A 6604-nucleotide genomic window follows, 5' to 3' on the forward strand; every position below is an offset into this window, starting at 1 on the left:
CAAACAAAGGTATCTGATGAAGGGAGCTTTGATTCTCAAAAGCTCATACCCTGGAAATCTAGTTCCTCTTTAAAGTGCTATTGGATCCAAATCTTGCTCTTTGACTACAGACCAACACGGCAACTCACCTGAAACTGTTAGAATGCAGGCTCTGGTAAGAACAAGAATGGCTTTGATATTACATGGGTTAAAAGTGGGGAGGTTTAGTGCTCAGTTGGAAAAGTAATCACAGCCTTTTGGGCCGTGTGCCCAAATGTGTCCTACCTTTGGCCTTCTTGTTCTGCTTCTATTAACCTTTCTGCCTCTGGAAGGCATCTGAACAAACTATCACTAAGTAATTCTGGGGTGTGTTGACCAACTGAATTCTACATGTTATTAGAATGTTTGGGAATGTATGTGGGGGAATTGCCTTGTATGGATAATGTGGCGGTGCAAGAAATAATAGCTCATGCATGTGGAAATGAAATTTCAGAGTTGTATTTTTTCCTAACATAATACATAATTTTGGTTGCTGTATTTTACTGGCTTTTTAGCCAAAAGCTTGGGTCAAGTATAAAGCAATAAAAGATGTCAATTAAAATATAAAGATGTACCAAGGGAGGCTTTTTTTGGTGAGATTCAGGTCCAGACATGTCAGAGTATCTGGTTACTTTCTTTTCTCCCTCTGTACTCAGTAAAGCAGTTGTAAACATGGTGAAGAAGCCTTTCAGATCTATCTGGAAACTGGTATGAAGAATTGCTCTACTATCTCTGATGGCTCCTCATAAGGTGATGGTTTCATGTACTAGTCTTTTTGGTTTATGTATTCACACTCCCAAAAGACTTTAGACACACTTACATGCTCCAAACCATGTAAATGTGTCCTTGTTTTTGTTTTCCCACAACAAATAAAATGGAAGCTCACAGTACATAGATTTCTTTGTTCTAATTGCAATTCACACATAAATTGCACATGTAAAGGACAAGGTCCACACTTTACATGCCAGTCTTCCAGGTTGGCTCCCATATTATGGCCTGCCTGAAAAGGTCAGGAATGTTCCCACTCTCTGGATTTTCCCAAACTGCAAAATCAAATGATTCAAGAGGGCTTTTTTACTCAAGTAACAGAGCTAGTAAGTGGGTACCAGATCAAATCAAACCTGAATTCTCCCTAGAAGCTAAAATGACAAAACTGAGGCTATCATACTTTGGTCACATCATGAGAAGCGAAGATTCTCTGGAAAAGTCAATAATGCTAGGAAAAGTAGAAGGCAGTAGGAAAAGAGGAAGACCTAAAACAAGATGGTTGGACTCAATAAAAGAAGCCACGTCCTCCAGTTTGTAGGATCTGAGCAAGTCTGTTAATGACAGGACATTTTGGAGGTCTTTCATTCATAGAATTGCCATAGGTTGGAGGCGACTTGATGGCACATACAACAGGGCTGTGCTGTATGAAATGATTCAGAGAGATCCTTTGATAAAGGACCGTAGACTATAGTACTGGGTCTGCTGATGTAGATACGCTCCTACTGGGTAGTTTCCACATCATTAAATATGTCATGTTTAATTACTTGTGCTTTGTTTCAGTAATGTTTCATCTCTGATTTATACTTGTTTTTAAATTTCTCAAACCTTGTTTTGTTCATTGAATGTCCTAGCTATTGACTTGCACTGAGAAATCTGCCTTGAGACTCAGTGAGAAAGGGGGACTATAAAGAAATACATGTAAATAGATACACAGAACATTTCAGTTCAATTCAAGACACTTTATTGCTGAAATATTGTTGGATTCTGATCATTATCGCTCGGTCTATCCTACATGACGAAAGGAATGCTCATGTGTCTGAAGGATCACTTGTATCTTCTCAATGGGCCTTAGTGTGAGGAGATGGTGCTGTCTGAGCACCCATCAAGGATAGGAAGACGTGACTTGCCCTCTCTAGAAAGAAAGTGCAGTTCAGATGCTGGAAGGGACAAGGAATGGAGCAAGGTGAAGTGGGGGTGAGCAGGGGGGTGAGATTTCCCCTCCCACACAAATTCCTTGTAGGTCCCTTTGTAAAAACAGCAAATACTAGAAAATGACAGAGGTCTTCAGTGCTCTCCTCCAAAGGCAACCAACCCAGTTAAGTGCTTCTCTCAGCACTTCTCAGCCCTCAGGGAAGTGGGCCTTGTGTATAAAGGACCAATAGCCTTTTCACGTCAGCCACAGGAATGGGCGTGACTTCACTCCATCCGGGAAGTGTCCAGTTACCAAGACTGGAATCTCAGTTCGGTCAAGAGACAACATTTCTCACACGGGACCAGGAAGCTTCTCTTGAAGGTAACTGACATCATAGCGGCTAGTGTGGCATCCGTATCCCATTCTGAGAGCATTTACCTTTATATCATGCTTCCGTGTAGCCAGGGCTTTTTTTGTGGAAAAAGAGGTGGTGGAACTCAGTGGGTTGCCCTTGGAGAAAATGGTCACATGGCTGGTGGCCCCGCCCCCTGATCTCCAGACAGAGGGGAGTTTAGATTGCCCTCCGTGCCGCACAGCAGCGTGGAGGGCAATCTCAACTCCCCTCTGTCTGGAGATAAGGGGGCGGGGCCACCAGCCATGTGACCATTTTCAAGAGGTTCTGGAACTCCGTTCCAGCACATTCCAGCTGAAAAAAAGCCCTGCGTGTAGCTATTGAGTTGGATGTGGATTCCCAGGTGAGTTCAAGCTCCATAAACGTCACAGAGCGGCCTTGGGTTTCACTACCCAACAAAGTTATTGTCAGGCAACATGGGGTGAATGCATAATTTCCTCAGTTCTTTGGAGGCAGTATGGGACACATTTGTGGCAAATGTGGTCTCTATAACACTAACAGTGACTCAGAATCTCTGCTGGGGCAGAAGGCCAATTTGCTTGGCCTGCCCTCAGAGGCTAATGTATATAAATAATTTCCAGAAGGTTCTGGGAGAGGTTCCAGCTAATGTCTGGCAGATCTCTTGATGCTCTGCTCTCTGGAATTCATGACTGCTACTGGATGTGGCGCAGAGTGGTAAGTGACAGTACTGCAGCCCAAGCTCTGCTCACGACCTGAGTTCGATCCTGGCGGAAGCTGAGTTCAGGTAGCCAGCTCAAGGTTGACTCAGCCTTCCATCCTTCTGAGGTCGGTAAAATGAGTACCCAGTTTCTTGGGGGTAAAATATAGATGGCAAACCACCCTGTAAATAGTCTGCCAAGAAAACATCGTGATGCGACATCCCCCATGGATCAGTAATGACTCAGTGCTTGCACAGGGGACTACCTTTACCTTTTACCTAATAAATAAATAACTCATCTTGGGCCCCATCACAATGACAGGGGGCTTTCCCCCCAAACCTGACCATTGTCAGACCCTGACCCTGGGGTGGAGTATGGAACCCCTCCAGAGGGGCATACAATCATACATTTTACAACTGAACATATGAAGCTGCCTTACACACAGGCCACTGGTTAATCTAGTTTAGCACTGTCTACTCTGATCAGCAGTAGCAATCCAGGGTCTCAGGTTCAGAGAGGTCTTTCTCAGCACCTATGACCAGAGCTTCTAACTGATGATGCCTTGGAGAGAGAATGACATCTGACGAAGAGAGCTGTGGTTCCTGAAAGCTTATGCCTGGAAGCAATAGGTTGTGCCAGGGGTAACTCAGTAAGTATCAACCCAAAACATAGTGTTTGGGTTCCAATTTTTACTGAATCGGTTCTAGCATGACCCATAGCTTCCAGGTGGCATCCTTAATGACATCATGGGACCCGGACACGGGTGCACATGTACCCATATCCCTGGCCTGCATCCTGACTTGCCTCCCCTCATTTCCTGTCCATTTCCACTTGCTGGCCAGGTAGCAGGGGGCTAGCAACCCTCAGTACTGATATGGCGAGAGTGTGGTATTTTGCGCTGGAATGTACTGAACTATGTTGCTCTGTCTGTCTATACTCCTGATTCTCCTCAATAAACAATCTCTGGTTCATTCCAATGCATTTTGCAAGAAACGGAGCCCTGGTGTCAAGGTGCCATCTGACAAGACGATAAGGTGGGAAGGCTCCGTCCATCCTGCTGGGGAACCATGCAGGTGAAAGGATGATGCACAACAACCCCCTAGGGAGCCCGTCACTCTTCAGCGGGGTGGCCAGGACCCTCACCACCTCTGGATATCAGTGGAGCAGTGCCCAATGCCATTCCTCAGCTGGACAGAGAGATGTCATGGTTGTATCCCACCAGATGCTACTGAGGGGAGAGAAGGTGTGTGTGCAGGGGCTGTGACTTTAGAATGGATTACATCCTTAAAATTAACTATACTTTAGCTGGTATTATTGCCATTGCCTTCCGTCTCCAATTCACAGGTATGAGCATGGGAGGATTCTAAGTTGCAACTGCCTGCAATTCAGTTCCTCCAACCTGAAATTACCAGCACCACCATCCAATTCCGTGGAGATGTGTGTGTGGTTCCTGTGTAATTTTTGCTGACTTAATTAGTGTAGATAAAGAGGAGTTAGTGGTGTTAGTTTGTAGTTGCAAAATAGTGATGAGTCCTGTAGCACCTTTAAGGCTAACCAACTTTATTGTAGCATAAGCTTTCAAGAACCACAGGTCTCTTCGTCAGATGCATCTGACGAAGAGAGCTGTGGTTCTCGAAAGCTTATGCTACAATAAAGTTGGTTAGTCTTAAAAGTGCTACTGGCCTCTTTACTGTTAATTAGTGTAGTTTCAGATGGGTAGTCATGTCGGTTTGCAGTAGAACAGGCAAGATTCAAGCCCAGTAGCACCTCAAAGACCAACGAGATTTTCTGACAAAGGAAGCTTTAATTCCCAAAGGCTTATTCCCTGAAAACCTTGTTGGTCAACAAGGTGCCACTGGACTTGAAACACAGTTAATTAGTATAGTGTACTTACATTGTTCTCTTAAGAAGGGCATAAAACTGCATGGTAGGATTCAAAACTGTGTTTGAGGCAAGTGTGTGGATCAGGGAGACAGCAATTAATTAGTGCCTTAAAGTGTATTTTTAAACAAACTTTCCAGGGAGTAGGTTCCATTGAATAGACCATAGTAGGATTCTAAGTAGAACCAATTAGGATTGCTCTGTAAATTACTAAAATTGGAGAGTTCTGAGTTATACCTGCCTGCAAATGACTTCTTCAAACCTAGATATTATCCCCAGTATCAATTATGTAGTTTGAGGGGTTACTGTGTAGAGAGAGGAAAGCACTCTACACCTGTGTAGAGCCTTTGCAGTTTCAGGATTACTCTTGGCTAGGGGTGGGCACAAACAGCGAAAAAAACAAACTGCAGTTTGTGGTTCGTGCGTTTTCACGAACCACGGACTTCCCCGAACTGGGGAAAGTTCGTGAACTGGTTCGTGGTTCGTAGTTCGTGGGGTTTAAATGCTTCTTTCCATGCCGCTTAGCAGCAGCAAAGGAACATTTAAACCCGTGGATCAGCTGCTTATCAGGGAGTACCCCGATAAGCAGCTGATCATTTAAACAGCAAGGAAATGGTCTCTGACCGCAAATAAATTCATTCATTAAACTGCAGGTGGGGCTTGGCTGGCCAGCTGGGAGCAGCGGGGAAATGGCCATTTAAACTGCAGGTGGGGCAGCAAGTCCCACTATTTAGATGATCAGCTGTTTGTCAGGGATCTCCTCGACAAGCAGCTGATCCACGGGTTTAAATGCCCCTTTCTGTGCTGCTTTGCAGTGGCACGGAAAGGGGAATTTCTTTTTAAAACAAACTAAACAAACCAGCATATCAGTTCGGAAGTTTGTGGAAAGGAGCTTCCACGAACCGCCAGTTCGAGATCCATGAACCAGGCCGGTTCGTGGTTCTTTAGGGTTCGTGTTCTGTTTTGTGCCCATCTCTCCTCTTGGCACATCTATCCTCCCAAATGTTGGGATATACAGCTTGGTTTGTGCTATAGAAGGGGGGTGCTGCTTTAGGAATAAAGTTCACACATGGCTTGTTGCTTTACTGTAAAGGAATTCCATACCGGATAGAAAAAAATAGAGAAAAACATTCAAGCTACATATCAATGCTGGATGGAGAGAGATTGCAGAAAATAGATCTTGCCCTCATGGCACTTAGGAGGAGAGAAAGAGAAGGAAGGAACCCCTAAGAGTTGTATTCTGAGTAAACAATGAGAGTCTCTCTCCAAGACATCTGACACGTGAAGAACATGTGTTGGGAGATGCAATGGTAGCAGGGAAGGGTAGTTTAAAAAGACAGAGCCGGCAGCAGGGCAAAAACTTTGCTATACACTAAAGCTGTGTGAAGGGGCTGTGAAATGCCAGAAGGGAAACTTCAGCCTATTATAACTTCTTCAGGTCCAAGCCCTGTCTGGAAGGCAGCTCCGGTCCATTTCCATTCGTCACTGCCCTCTGGTTGCCATCTCACGCAGTTTTATAGAGGTGAAATTGACAGAGCTTTCCAGTGACAAAGATGAAATTAACAAATCCTCTGAGGAGCGATCTCTGAGCGCGCGCGCACGCTCACGCACGCGCACACACACACACACACACACACACACGGGCCCTTTTCCCTTCCTTCAAACCATTCTGAAGGTGAATGCAATCACTCATTTAACAAGTAGAGTTGGTCTTCCCTAACCACCCACAAGTTT

The sequence above is a fragment of the Eublepharis macularius genome, chromosome 7, assembly GCF_028583425.1.
Source record: "Eublepharis macularius isolate TG4126 chromosome 7, MPM_Emac_v1.0, whole genome shotgun sequence".
Taxonomy (NCBI): Eukaryota; Metazoa; Chordata; class Lepidosauria; order Squamata; family Eublepharidae; genus Eublepharis; species Eublepharis macularius.